Here is a 16,603-nt window from a genome sequence, read left to right as displayed (position 1 = left end):
TTTTAAAAAGCTTATTAAGCTCTTTGTATTAAGTTTATAAATAAGCTACTTACTTATTAAGCCCAAAGAGTGAATGTTTTCTCTCCTCTCTTCTTGATTTATAAATTCTAAACACTAACTTTTTAAGATTAACTGTTGATTTTGGACTTTATAGCTGATGTAAAACAATATTTGTTAAAGTCTAGTCACACCATGTCATAGTCAGTTTAAATACATTACATTATATTACAATAAATACTTTATATTCAACTGTGCTGAAAGCGAAACTGAATATTACAATAAATACTTTACATTAAATTTACATGTTTAGGCAGGCTTCGTTTTGATTTCTGTTTGTTGCTTAGACTGTACTGGCCTTCACTGTTTCATGTTTTATTGACTTTGCAAGGTGGCATGAAAGGTCTTAAAAAACATTTACATTTATAAATTATAATGCTATAGAATGGTTTGTGCATCAGTGCTTTGTTGTGTTATGTTATGTTGCGAGCTGAGTTTTGTAGGCCGCTCCTGTTGAAGAAGTCCAGGGCCACATTTTACTCCCAGTCCGCCCCTGGGCTACATGACGAGCCCAGCGGCTAAATTATTACAGTTATCCGCATTGTATAGCTAGATAAACTCCGACGTTATATCAATACAGTTTCTGTACCAGATAAATTCTCTCCCTCTGAGGCTGCGTGTGAGACGGAGCAACTCGCACTACACTGGCTTCCAGTTACCTTTAGGATTGGTTTTAAAGTACTGTTACTCGTTTATAAATCACTAAATGGCCTAGGACCGAAATACATCGCAGATATGCTCACTAAATATAAACCTAACAGACCACTTAGATCATTAGGATCAAGTCAGTCAAGGGTTCACTCTAAACAAGGGGAATCCGCTTTTAGCTTTCATGCTGCCCGTAGCTGGAATCAGCTTCCAGAAGAGATCAGATCTGCTAAAACATTATCAACATTTAAATGCAGAGTCAGAACTCATCTTTTTAGCTGTGCATTTACTGAATGAGCACAGTGCCTTGTCCGAACTGACTGCACTATGTTTCATGTATAATCAGTTTATTCTAAACTGTTTAAATTTTTAATAATTTTAAAGTTTTTTTTTATTCCTTGTTTTATTGTTGTTGTTGATTATTTTTAGATGATAATTTTTATTATTTTTATTAGTGCTGTCAAAAGATTAATCGCATCCAGAATAAAGGTTTGGGTTAATGTATGTCTGTGTACTGTGCATTTTAATTTTGTATTTATAAAAACATACGCATTTATTTAAGAAAAATATATAATTTTAATATTAATAAACATTTACCTATAATTTCAATTATTGGCAAATATAAATATATACATGTTGTGTACATGTATGTGTTTATAAGTACTAAATTAATATGCACAGTACACAGACATGCATTATGTAAACACAGAATTTTATGCTGGATGCCATTAATCGTTTGACAGCCCTAATTTTTATGTAAAACACTTTGAATTACCATTGTGTATGAAATGTGCTATATAAATAAACTTGCCTTGCCTTGCACTCTGCAGCCAAGCCTTGTTAAAAGAAGAAACCTCTGGCTAAAACGTGTACGGTAACTTTCCTGCTTAAATGTCTCTGTGTTTCGGACTCTGTTTATACTTGGTATTAAGATGCGTTTTGGTCGATCTTTCAAATGGACGAAATAAGTGCACACAATTTACAAATGAACACGACCGTGGCAGATAAACATACAGAGAGAAGAGGGTTTTTTCTGATCTGACAGCCACGAGACACGCTGAACACTGTAAGTATGTGTTAGAAATCTGAAATGGAGAGAAAACATTCTGCTTACTTGGTTTTTCGTCATTAAACCAAACTTTTAAGTCTTCGGCCAAAGTTTAAATCCTGACTTCTTCTTTCCCCTCGTTTACGCATTATGTCCGTCTGCGGTCTTTTGCGGCTGTTTAAACGCATTCGATCACAAGAGCGTCTGTCAGGCTAGAAAAATCTAAAAGCTAAATATAACTAAAAACGCAGTTATGAGCAGCAGGCTGTGTAATATGAGTGATTTTTTTATTTTTGTTTTCACTTAGATTATGACCATTTGACTAATAGCAGTGTCTGCCAACAAACATAAACCAAAAGCATGCTTCAGAACAGTTTGAGAAGGTGCTTAAAGTATTGAGCAATGTATTATTACTATGAATTAGACTGCTATCTTGTACCCTGCAATAAACACTTCCTCAATCTTCCTCAATCAAGTGCACTGATTTGAAAAGAAATTGCTTCAATAAATGTTTAATTTAAGCAATATTCTGTATCACTTCTTATTACTTAATTAGATTTAATGAGATAAAGATGGAAAAAAGAAAATGGATTAGGGGGCCTTTAATATAACATGTGTATTGATGTGATGGTCAAAAGCAAACCTGCATCAAGGTAAGAAACTAAACCAAATCTATACAATATAATCATTTTTTAGACATTTTTTAAATATCTTTTTATATAATATTGCTGTAAAAATATATAGTATATTATATACTGTAGCGTTATAAAGATGGCCATCAAATCGGCTTTGATTATTTCTCAAATTAAGCCTAGTCAGAAATTAGATCTAAAACGTCTCACAAGGAGAGTTAATGAGATATTAATGAGAGTCCTTTGCTCTTTCTAATGCACACCGTATAACTAAACATGTTTAACATAGTTACGTCATTACTGATTAATTCATGAGCATCAGAGGAACTGTTGAATCTACTTTGGCTCGGTAAAGATTAATCTAGCCTGTTTTTAAAAATGAAAGGATAGAATATAATAGATATTCATGCTCCACTACTTTTTAATCTAGACGCAGACGCAAGAATCTGCCAAGAATATTGTTGAATAAGCATTTCAATTTGTCATACTCGTAAGACCCAGACACTGAATACTGTCAATGTCACGAATTAAGACTGGAATTAAACTATTTATTTGAACACCACCTATAGACTCTAACAGACGATGTGACAGAAAATGTGAAAGGGTCTTTATAGCGACATTATTTGTAATCGTTCAAAGGCCGCAAACTCAAGACTCTGTCAAGCGAAGAAAAAATGTACCGCAGACTGGATTAGCTTTCTCGATGTATTGATTATCTATCTGGATAGAGGTCACAGAAATGATAAGAATCACTTATGATCACAAATGACTGTTAAACTATGGTATTTACTACAAATAAAACAAACAAGTAAAACATTACTATGGTAAAACCATGGTAAATTTGTGTAAGGTAAAGTTTTAAGTGCCAGCTTCTAAGCATCACGCTTTAAAAAATACAGTTCACCATCTGGCTCATATCAAACTTAAGACCACAACACCTTGGCCCTGGCAATTTTTATTAAACATATTCTGCGCTGGGTGCCGGCGAGGTTTACAGTCGAGTTAATGAGGGCAGACCTCCTCTCCGACACACACTCATCCCATCATCACTCGACAGGAGGTAACCTCGCTGCGCCCACAACCGCCGAGAGAGATGCTGACGCTTCTGTGTCACAACCGTGTGTTGAATTAAATTACATTTTAAATATCACCTGTAAAATTCATGACATTACGGGCTGAGTCATCATAGCCACACCGACTTTAACTGTCTATTATTTCTTTCCTCGGTTATGAAAATCCTGCAGATTCAGAACGCAATTGTGCACGTAGCAATCTTAAAGATATGTTCTGGATTCAGGACAAGTTAAGCTCTAGTGATTGAAATGTGGGATTGTGCATCACGAAAGATTTTGTCTGCGGGCAATAAACATTGAAGTACACCCTGTTAAATCTGCAGTCCTTAACTTCGTTAATTAAAAAAAATAAGATCAGTGTTTAAAACAGTAGCACTGGTATGCTTATAATAAGGATTTATAAATTGAAATGTCAGGTACGATTTCATGAAATGTCAGATTGATGTAATTTGACTTAAACATACGTAATGATTAGTGCGTTAAATAATCTCTAAAAGAGGCAAAAGTTACAAATTTGTATGTATTTAAAACTATTTTACCCTGGCCTGATCATTAAGCAACCCCTTTGGAAACCACTCAGACTACCCTAGAAAACACGTAGCAACATAGCAACACATTGACAACCACTCAGAACGCTAAGCAACACCTTAGCAACCACCACAGTAGCACAAGTTGGGCAAGCACCAAGCATCTCTGCAATATAAAGAAAAATCCTAAGAGGGAAAGGGCAAGCAGACCACATATATAATAAACTCACATTTGTAACATTTGTTTTTCTCTAATTAATTAACCAAATTATGATATAAGGAAAAGATCCATTGTTTTTTACAGCTGAATGGAAGGCATTGCTTTGGCAGACATGGTATTTATGTAAAAAATATAAACATGATATTTTGATTTACTTCACTTTTCACAATCCAATAAATTTCTGTCATATATAAAATTAAGAATCTCACTAAAACAAAAACACAACATGACAGATCACCAAGCAAGTCCAATGCGAAACAAAGTGGCAATAAAAGAGGATCATGTCAAGTGTTTCCTGTCAAAGCAAACAAACTCATGCCATCAAATCCATAGTTACCCGTTGTCCCGGAATCCTGTCCAAAATGAATCCATTGTACAAATATTCCACAAACACTGTTGTAAATCCAAGATGGTAAATAAAGTTTCACTTAATTTTGTTAGTTTAGAACAGCAGGTACATTTTTAACACAAGCCCATAAATACTAATCCATCCTAATGCAAAATGGACTCCCGCATTTCCTCATTTCAGCTGTGTCAAATTAAAAGTCCCCCACTATTAATGAATTATCCATAATGAAAATGCAACAATTGAATAAGTAGATCACGCGAAAACGAAACGAAACTAAGTCAAATACAGAAGTTGTATCGGTAACACTGTAAGTAACAAAGACACAATCCTGTAAACATGTGACATTATGATGTTGTAACTACTTCCCACCATGAGGGGCGCTATGGAGCTGTACTCTCAGGCATGACATTGATAATGGAAGAAGTCAGATTGTTACGGAGGGCTGTTGTTTCCGAATGCTGCGCTGTCTGCCTTTGTTACTATTTGAATATAGTTGATGGGGATTAATGGGATTTATCTCATTTGATTTGTAGACTTAACATTCATTAAGATTAATTATTTAAAAAATACATGTTTTTGAGGTGGGTTTGACTTCAACTGGATTATGTAGAAATGTTTCAGCTTTGTTTTGGATTTGCAGTTGGAACTATATTTTGCACAGAGAATAATTATTTGTTATATTCTTGGACACTTCGTGTTTACATCTTGTTTACATAGACATTGATTGACTTATGCTGTGGTTGTAATAGACATTCATTCATTCATTCATTCATCACCATCATCATGCTTAACTTGTATCAAAACATTAACATCATAACATTTCCTTTTCTATGATGCCTTTTGGGGGTAATATATGCTGTTTTATGTGAATAATACAAAGATACTTATCAGTGCTTGAAACATACATTGCTGTTTTAATTATTGATTTTCCTCTTACAAATGTAGTTAGTAATCATCCACCTATAAAACATATTTATAGCCAATGCTTATGTAAGGTCCATGTTATAACGATACATTTGTATTATTGTCCTTTTTCTTTCTGTTGCATTCCTGCGTGTAGAATGTCTATGCTCTAAACAATCTTTTTCTTTGATAAGAAGTTAAAGGGATTTTTATTTATTTGTTTGTTTTGGTGCCCACGTCTTTCTGGTGTACACTACAAATGATTTGATATGCAATGTAACAATGTGTTCACATTAATAAATATATTTTATTCCTCAATTACCTTTCGTATTCTGTTGGTATTTCATCAAATAGTCCACCAGCCGTCTCACCACGAGGACCTGGCATCAGTGCGATAGCTGTGGCGTTCAGTCAATAAATTAACTTACCCATGTTTACACATTACACTGCGAAAATGGCTTGGATTACATTCATAATATTAGCCGACATGACGGCAATGTGATTACAAGTCTTAAAGGCAAACATGTCTTTTCCATGTTGTCTTTGGATGCTGATGCTATTATAAAATGGTCTTTGCAAAGACAACTGATTAGAAATAATATTGAGGTGAATTGCAGATGTGTGAGCCTATAGCGGTTACATGTACGTGTATTATTTATACAGTCCTAGCTGCAATTAACGAAAAGATTTTGTGACGTGTCAAGCAAAACCTCCGGGCGTCCTCTGTGTGGAATTAGCATAGGTTACATCTAAAGGTAATATATGTACTGAATGTACAGGAAATGTAGATTTATTGTGGCATTGATAACAATAAAAGTAGCCATCCTTTATTTAGGTATACACAGTGACAAATCATACAAATATGTGTTATAGCGCCACCTAGAGTCAGACAGGTGCTTGTCTGTGAAGAATAGAATAGAATGAAAATTATAGTCCATGAAAAACATCTCAGAGAAGTTGTCTATAGAACATTACTGATATTGCATCCAGTTTAAGAATGAGGGGGAAATACTAAAAGCAGTTCCTTAAAATTCTGGTCTAATCAAATAGGCAAGTTCATTTGGAAATGTCTGAATTTGAAATTCTCTACTCTGTGAGAGCTGCTAGCAAGCCTGGAGGCTAATATTGTCTGGGAAGTTTACTTTTAAGAGCACAATCTGCCTGAGATTAAGGTAAGTGTTACCTTGCCTGACCTTGGTCACCTTGCAATGAATCATGCATCAGATCACAGACAGTCGCCCTTGGACTGCGTGACAAGTTTCTGCTTCCGTAACTGCACCTGGTGCAACCGCTCCACGACAGGTCTGCCCCCGTCTCTAAAGATCGGCGGATCCTCATCGTGGCACCTCGTGGCTCTGAGTTGTATTTAGTTTCTGTGATGGCCGCACTTCACTGCCTCCACAGCTGCTGTGCGCTGGTGCCCATCTGTTAAGGGTATTGTGTGCGCTGTGTGCTGATCCCGAAGTCATTACCCGCATTCTTTCCTTATACACTATTGTTCTTTTTACTAATGTGGAGACTCGCATCCAATCTGCCCGGATATGCCAGGTGACGGGGACGAGAGAGGAGAAACCGGCGAGGGGTTCCGACCCAATTCCAGGGTTATTGTCTTTTGGGGACGGATGGTTTGGGAATCTTTGGTGTCACTTTTTTCATTGTCCGTGAAACGTGGAGGAGCCCGTCGAACATTTTTTCCCTTTCACACTAAAGCCACAGCTTTGGTTTAAGGGTTTTAGGCATTTATCAAATTAGAAACAGTATTTAATAATCATAAAATATGAGTAGGGTATAATCACACCATGAGGACGTCGGGGGAGCCGCACTTGCTGATGCATTTATGCACAGAACGGACCCAACACAGCCAGTAGGGTAAACAGAAAAGTGCAAGACATACATATTGCAAAGGTCTCTTTGATTAAGGTGGATTTTTAATTTTAGTAAACAATCGTTAAAAACACTATTCCCAGGGCTTTAAAGGACCCAGATGGGGAAATAGTAGGGTAGGAACAACAAACATGCTGTTGTGGACGTGGGTGGCATGAGAAACAACACGATAATACACTTCTGATGCGGGTTTGTGTTGTACATTTATACAAAGAGAAATTATATTTGTTTTATCACAATTATGTGAGCGTTGGTCATTCATTTGAAATCATTTTAATGATTTTTTATCTGGATGTGCTACGGGCTAAATTCTAAAATAAATAAAAATACTTAATGCTAAAAGAAAACATGTTTGGTTTAGTTTTTTCCTTTGTTCTTAACAATGTCTCTTTCTGTCGTTTATTAAAAAAATCTAGAAATCGGTATAATAATGTTAAAAATGTACAAATAAATTATAAGTGAATAAATTATATTTGCTCTTTGTGCTCTTTCTCTTTTTCAGAATTACCTGGAGGAAAATGTTTTTTGTATAACTGGCGTTCTCGTTTTCTTTTTGCATTATCAGGTCATTTGTTTATTTTTCTTTTGTTAGTTGGTTTTGTTTGTTGTTTTGGCCTTGGGCCACCCTGAAGCCCATGCTCCCTTATATTCATTTATATTCCTGTTAATAAATTGTGAAAACATATTTTGGTGTCTTTGGTGATCTGTCAGCTGTGGTTGGAATCCCGCTAACATCGATGTTCGCATAGCACTCCTTTTAATGGGCCGTAACATGTCGTAAGTGAAATCATTGAGATATTAAAGAGACCCCATCTGTATTTTTCTCTCTCATTACTGTACTTCCTCAAACATACAGCTAAAGCTAACAAGAGTTCAGAAGATCGTTCATACCCAGAATGACCCATGCTCTATTTCTATCTTTGGAAGCAAGTATTGTTTGTGTGGAATATTTTTAAAGTGCAGTCAGTGAGATCTCCTCTCTCTACATTCTTAACCATCTGGACTTTTCTCCCCATGGATTTGCCTTCTTCCTGCCAATAGCAAACTCTCCGTTATGAAGCTCCGTTAACAAACTTTTGGCCCTTCCGGCAGTGGACCGGACGAACATCGGCCTGTCTCTGTTGTGTTGGCAGCTCAGTCATATTATAAAAGTCCAGTAATGAAATCTGACAGCGCTGAGGCATAAAGAAAGCCGTCTCTGTAGACATCATCTCGCGTTCACCTGAGAACGCTGGCAGCTACGAGCGTCTACTGAAGGGATACGGAAATAACATCACCAGTCTATCTAGTGTTGTCATTTCTGTACACAAATACTTATTTTAATATTGTTTGTAAATATACTGTATGCATATTTAAGCTCCAAGTTAAAAGTGAAAAAAGCAATTTTGGCTTGAAGAAAATGAAACCTACTTTAAGATCCATCGTGGACATGCACGAGGTTTATTGACGATTATCGGGGCACTAATATTATGTGTTGCGTGGTTGTATAATTGTGTTGTGTTGTTAAGGATGTGTGCGTTAAGTTGACGTTTGGCAAAAAGCATAGAAGAAGCACACTAACAACCAAGAACACTTTCTTTTATAATAACACTTTGATTTTCTCCATTGAACGTGATTCTTATGGTCAACATTTCACCTGTAATTCACACAACTGAAGTCATTGAGTAAATCATAGAAGAACACTAAATGATTTTTGATGTAGTCTAATGGCACAGGATATCAGAGATGTGCTCTCAGATGAATAGACTGAGGTTTCAGCGTTCTGCACCGGCTTGATGGAAAGGATCTTTATAAAGGTCACGCCGGCTGAGCTGTAGGTCTCTAAATATGTAATTTCCGCTCCTTTATAGTGTTGTCGGAGGTGCAGGAATATTCCGGAGTCATAGAGAAAGTGGCAGAGTAAAATTCTTGACATCCACCTCATTTCAGCAAGCGTGACAAAATTTTGGACTGACACTTACACAAAGCTATCAATCGCAACGGAAACTTGGAATATAGTCTGATACAGACCTGCGGTGCTTCTCTATTTTGAAATTGCATTTGTGATCCGGCATGCTGGTTTGCAACTATATGATGGTAAGAACCTTTCCTTTAACCGTTACTATCCTGTGTTATCTGTTCTAATAAAAGAGACACTCGGAAGAGAGAAATGTCTCTTGGACTGAAGCTGACCCGACGTCTTACATCTAAATCTCAATTTATAAGCAATTTCAAGTGTTTAAGAACTGATGTCCTATCAGCATGAAAGGTCATCCTCTCTTAATGTTTCTCCAAAAACTTTCTAAATCAGTTTGAACCCCTTATATATAATAAAATATAGTGTGACCTTTTGTCTTTCTTTTTTGACGGATTGATTACCATTTTAGTTGGGTTGCTACGGTTTTACCATGAAATAAAAAATAACTTCCAACAAAATGATTTCCTCTATTGTGAAAATGTAAAGACAGGCCATCTGGGTATCATTTTCCCCTGTGATTTCAGTATATTTGCTGTGAAGAGCAGAAATATGAGAATTACGTCACTGCGTGAATAATTAGATGTAATCTAATTGTGTTTTTCTTCGCCCAAGAGAAATGGAGTGTCAGCGTGCTTCACAGTTTGGGTGATAATTGTATTTCTCATGAGTGTGTTTGGTTGATAGGGCCAGCCCTCACTTCAGGAGCGACATGATGATAGAAATGACTCTATAATTAAGGCAGTTCTGACAATGAGCACGTTGGCGCAATATGAATTCTGCTTTGCCGCTGACGTGGCCTTGACCAATATTTGAACTTTGTATTTAGAAGGAAATTATGGAGGTTCCGTGCATTGGGGTTTTCAACAACTGCTGACTATTTAAAGGGCTGGTGCAACTGTGTTTCATGCATTCGGACTTCTTTACCATGTTAAACAATGCTGGCTTCTCATGCTAAACATGGTCAACTTGTCACAAAACGAGTTGGACGTATGACGTAGTATTTCTGTGCTCGATACACTTCCCCAGCGTTCATATAGGTTTCGGAAAGTTTTTTCCAAACATGAAATTCCCTTACGTAACAACTTTTCTTAGTCCCTTATTGGGCAATTCTCCTGGAAAAGCACGCCCACGGCAAGGTGAAAGAAATAGCCCGCCCACACGTCAAGCGACGAGCGATAGGAAGACCCGCCTACCATCAAGATTGCCTGCGCTGTGGGCCTACAGCTGTTACTCTTGCGATAGTGAGAGAAGTTGAGGTGTGTTTGTTTGTTCACAGCATTTCAGTGATGGATGTTATATAAACGGTGGATATAATGCTGGATTTGGAGATGGTTTGAAACTGACAGATAGAGCGGTCCCAGCGCTAAAAGATGCCAGCCATTGTCGGAGCCAGGTGGTCGAGTGGTTTGTGCTCCGACATATGGCGCCGGTGCGTCCTGGGCGACCCGAGTTCGAATCCCGCCTCGTGGTCCTTTCCCCGACCCTACCCCCTCTCTCTCATTCGCTTCCTGTCCTCTCTACAAATCACTGTCTGTCAAATAAAGGCAAAAATAAATCTTCATAAATAAAAAAAAGATGCCGGCCATGAACCGCACGCAATAAGTGAAACATAAGTAATATGTCTGTGTTTTGTTGGCAATCGGTGCGTAAGTGCATAATGTAAACAACACGAATTTATAGGATGATGTATTGTGTGCTCGTGATTTAGTTCCTCCCTCCGCACACCCCCAGGAGGTCGTATTTTTCCGGAAATAATCGCACAGCTGTATCTGTCTTTTATAAATGTGATCAAACTAAATACTCTTCGAAGATACAAAGTATGCAATACTACTCTATAGGTACTCAAGACTAATATGAGATTGTTCTTTACACTGTAATGTCTTGTATGTAGATTTTAAATGTGGATGTACAATTTCTTTACATGTATGTTCCTTATATTTATTAATGTGCACACAAATGTGAATTGAATACCAAGATGGCTTACTACCATATCCCACAATGCATTGCACCTTCGGGACATCAGCCTGACCCGTGATCTGTGTGACAAAAATACAGTCTGGTGAATGCACTTGAATGTTGCCATGTGTTTTCGGCTATTTTGCACAGAAAATAAATGGAGATTTTCAATCAAAAACCACTGTCATTGTCTGTAATCTTTAATACAATAAAAAGATCTATATGAAATGACGGTAATGAGGGGAATCATTCATAAGTGCCAATGCTCACTGCTTTACTGCGTTTTCTTCTACATATATTCATATACAAACATGCATCGCAGACTTTCAGACACCCTGTTGTGCATTATGCATGATCGACATGTCAAAACGCTATTAATCACAGACAAAATTTCCCCTGATAATCCAGATTCACCACAGATCCACATGATTGATGCCAGGTGTCTTCTGTATATACAAGAGGAAAAAACAAACAGGGAAAAATATAGTTTTGGAAAGTGCAGAAAAAGACAAAGAAAAAATACGTTAACATTGCATTTTAGGGCCTTATTTACACATAATTTCTCCAAAATTATTTTCTTTTTTCTGAAATTGCTATATATACAGTAGGTAAATTATTTTTTTGTTGACTTTTGTTTCATTCCGTGAAGTAGTAACATTTTTTATTTGCAGAAAATTAGACAAACTGGTCAAAATAACAAAAGTGCAGTGTTCTGAGATCTTGAATGCAAATGATTTTATGTGTTTAAAGGGATATTTCACGCAAAAATGAAAATTCTGTCATCATTTTCTCTCCTTCCAGTTGTTAATTGTTGTTGGGTGACTTTCTGTCATTTCTGAGATTTGTTTCTGCAGTAAAATTCATCAGACACTGGACTGGAATCGATGATTAAAGGCAAACTGAAGTGTTCTCTTCATCTTACCCGGCTGTACTGTATATTAACAGCATTCACACTTTTACTACCCTGCATCTTTAAACTCCAGAGAAACATCAGACATAACGTTTTCTGAGACAAAACCATTTCTTTCAATCTGTGTATCCATAATCAATAAAGTTATAGCTGCGTTTTGTTTCTTTCTGTTCTTTGTCGAGCAAACGGTCACAACTCGTCTTTATCTCGTCCACTGTTAGCTAACTAACAATACACCCAGCTCATGGCTTTCTCTGTTCTCATGTTTCATGTCTTTGAAAACAGTTGACTGTAGGCTTGGATATGTTTTAGGGCTAGTTTGAAGAACAATAAGTGATGTATTGCGTACTCCGTGAATGAAGAAATCTGTATCTACACCTGAAGAAGCCGCGCACAAAATTCTTAAGTGTAAGGAATTAAAGCGGGAACAAAAGCATCTGCTATCTCCAAACAACAAAGGCGAATTAAAGTTAATTATGTTTTTTGCCTCCGTCTGGCATCTGTCCCGCTGTAGGTTTTTTTCTGCTCTGACACGGGTCTAAGCAGCTATGGAGGGAGGTTGTCATAAGCACTTAACTTTACGCTAGTGTGCATCCTGACCAGCACATTTGCTTTGGCATACTGTAGTTTTTGGCACCAGACTTTGAATGCTGACAACAGGAATTAAGGAGCTATACCTTCACAGCAAGACTGCGTCTGCCAACAAGCAGTCGCTTTAAATGTGTAATCATTCGAGAGTCAGTAGATGGAGAAAAAAAATATTACCCCAAAACCTGAGAAGATGGGGGCTAGCTGTCCAACAGGATTGGTAACCGTAGGGTTTTCAAAGTTACTACAGTAAATATCTTTAGTACTATAGTACACTATATTATTTTATGGTTAGGGCTGTCACGATATCAGGTTTTCATTTCAAGGTTATTTTTGTTTACTCACATTTTTACTTTGAAAACGTTTCTGTTCATTGAAATAAAATACAATATTGACCTAAAAATGCTTGGGAAATCTTAACTAAAGGAAAAATTTAAATGTTGCCTCAAAAATGAACTAAAATAAGTTTAAAGTACAAAAATTATAATAATAAACAAAAACTGAACGTTAATTAAATAGTTAATTAATAGTACATAGCAACATAAAAAATAAACACACTAAAACTTTAACTAAAATTAACATTAAAACAAGAAATCTAAAAATATAAGCTAATTTTAAATATTATTAAAACTAAATAAAACTAAAATCAAAACTATAATAACTCTGCAGTTATCATGGCTAAAACAATATTATCATGATATATTTTTTTCATTTCTATTTAATTTGTGTTTTCTCCTTTTCTGGCAAACAAATAACACTTTATTTGTTTTATTAAACGTTTTTAACCATTGTAACTCTTAATGCAAAACTTCGAACGGGTACTCGATTTTTTTACGATATTATCACAAGTGTAGAATTGACACGGTATCGGTGCTGCGTTTTTATATCACGGTTATTGACAATAATATTACGGTGTATTGTGAAACCCCTAGTTACTATAGTATAAAACATGGTACATTTTCTTTCTGGAAATGTGTAAAAAAAGAATAACAACCAGAAATCTGAGCAAATGTCTTCTGACAATATCTGTTATTTACATTCCAGTATTCAGAGATTATTCACACATTACTCATACATGACTCAAATTTCCTAAAGCAAAAACCCACTGCGTCTGTTTATGCGTGCCACAGAGACTCGAAGCGTCCAGGCCGCTCGCACACAAACACACACACACACACACACACACACACACACACACACACACACACACACACACACACACACACACACACACACAATAAAACCCCGAGTATGACACAAATCTATGCAGTTTTTCTCTCGTTGGCACTGACAGACACACTCACGGCTCCTCTTCTCCACTAGCTTATCATCAGAGCAAACAATACAGTCCCATATGTAATAACAGCTATCATCACGGGCCCGGGACTGCATTACAGACTCCGATTGTGGACTTGATCTGGCCCTCGGGGGGAATTCGGCCAAGTTAACAGGAGTGTGGAGGGCAGCGCTGCACAGCCGAGCGTACGGAAATGAAATCCTGGTGCTGATCCGCTCCTCGTGCTCGAGTGAAGACACACGGCGTTCAGAAGAACAGCGTGTCACTGCAGAGTGATGCTCTTTGTGCAGAACACTGCAGCTTGAAGGCCAGACTGCTATGATGGGGATAAAAGCCTTTGGATATTCTACATTAATACATGTACCGGTGTGCTCGCTTTTGGTTTTGTTTGTATAGATGTCTGATTATTTTAAATATGCTTTAAATAATGTTCAGAGAGACAGCAGAGATTACAACTAGTTGTTTTTTTTTTCAAAAAAGAAGAGTATTATTTTTATGTTGCTATGCTGTTGCTATCTAGTTTGGATGTTCTGGGTGGTGGATGTAGCGTTGTTTTCTGGTTGTTTGGATGTTCTGGGTTATCTGTCCGTCCGTCTGTCTGTCTGTCTGCATTGTGACAACCTTAGCCAAGATTCATTTTTCACTGTATGTTTTTTATTGCTTTTGGGGCATAAAACAAGATGTATACTTTTTATAATTTTGTTTTTTACACATTTTTCTTTTCCACAGACAATGGCTCGGCACTAGGAGACATTAGCCAGGTTTCCATTACCGATGTGTTTTCTAAAGGTCGATTAAAAAAGTATTGCGGAATGACTGTGTTTCCATTATGTTTTGCGATTAAAGTGTATTTTGTAGACTCATGATAAGTCATTCTGGACATACTTCTTCTTTGTGTGTTTTATGACAGGTTGCAAACCAACTCACCTACTGTGATGGAAGAGTGAAGAGAAACGTCTATATTTCCTTTTCTATATGTTCATATGACCTCACTGTTCCTAATAAATCTCCATACTGCACTCGCTCGTTTTCCTGCATTTGAGCCGTCATATAAGATATTACTTCATGTGAATTCCTTAAATCATATCTTTTCAAATGTTCTGCCAAAACATACCGCCGAATGGTCATGTGACTTTTTGTACGCCACGTGACTTGTAAATACGGCAAAAAGTGTTTCCATTGCAGTTTTTAGAAATATGCCTTTATCGTATTGCCTGAAAAAAAAACACCTCATGCGAGTTTTTGCAAAATTGGCGTGTTTCCATTGGGCAGATTTTCAATGCGCTTTTTCAATTTGCGCATTTTGAAGGGTAATGGAATCACAGCTATTGCTAATGCCCTATAATGGTTGACATGCAGCTATGCCAATCAAACCAGCAAGAAATGTCTTTTTGAAAAACTGACCTACGCGCATGAAAGGGTTAAAATCAATGCATTAACTATTCATTTATTTATCCTCGCATCTATACGACTCCAACGCATTCAACACCCTAAAGTGCGCGACCTGCAAAAATCACATTCATATGAACAAAAGTCCTCCAGCAGAAAACTCCCACATGCGTCACATTATGCATTAGACGACCTGAAAGAACAAGCAAACAAAAAACACAGTAGGCTAAATGTTACCAAGAACCATTACACTTTTGCCGCTTGACATTGATAGTTCTCCTGCAGGCCATCTCAATCTACTGATGTGAACACTTCACATCATCTTCACCCAGGCCATGATGGCGTGGTTAATGACAGGCTATGTTCATGACGCCCGGTTGCCGCTGCTTTGAAGGAGTCTTTCATGGACACTTTCGGCGCGCGGCGGGGGACCCTCTGTAATGACATGTTTCTGCTGCGAGACTTTAGATAAATCCATTTGAAAGACGTTACTGATTGATGAGCTCGTGATTAAACACCGTCCATAATTCATTTGACTGTCAGATATGTTTAATTATGACGAGCTCACGAGAGAGAAAGACCTAGAGGTGACTTACCGCATTCACTACATACTTGTAGCCTGAAGTTCGGGATGTTCACCGACTGTGAAGTTCACACGTCAAGCAAGTAATTTAGAAAAAAAGTCTATGTTTCAGATGTTTCTCCTGAGAAAAGAGTCAGAAATGTGACAGATGTGTGTGTCATGAGAGTTTGAGAAGAGATGTCAACACTGTGTCAAACTGAGCTCAGATTTCTCTCGTCTGCAATCAAAAGTCAATATGACTGAAGATCTCAATATCAACTCAAACATTTCTCATCACATTGACTCAAATCCAGATGATTTCACCTCGACAATCTACATTCATTTACACCTCCAGACTCACAACATGCGAACTATTTGAACAATAGAAAAAAATGAATTGTTCCTCTGACTCAAAAACAATTCATGATCTCACAACAGAATATTGTGTCTGGAGTGCACAAAAACATGAATCTGCTGTGCCGTGTTTCTCTCGACGCTGTTTTAGGTCTGATTTCAATAATCGGCAATTATCACCTAATTTCGTTCGCCGCAAGAACGGCTCTTGGGATTTCACAGCACGTTGAACTGCCTCATCATTACACC

Source organism: Triplophysa rosa, linkage group LG4 (assembly GCF_024868665.1).
Source record: "Triplophysa rosa linkage group LG4, Trosa_1v2, whole genome shotgun sequence".
Taxonomy (NCBI): Eukaryota; Metazoa; Chordata; class Actinopteri; order Cypriniformes; family Nemacheilidae; genus Triplophysa; species Triplophysa rosa.
The sequence above is the reverse complement of the archived record's forward strand: the minus strand, read 5'-3'. Positions refer to the sequence as shown.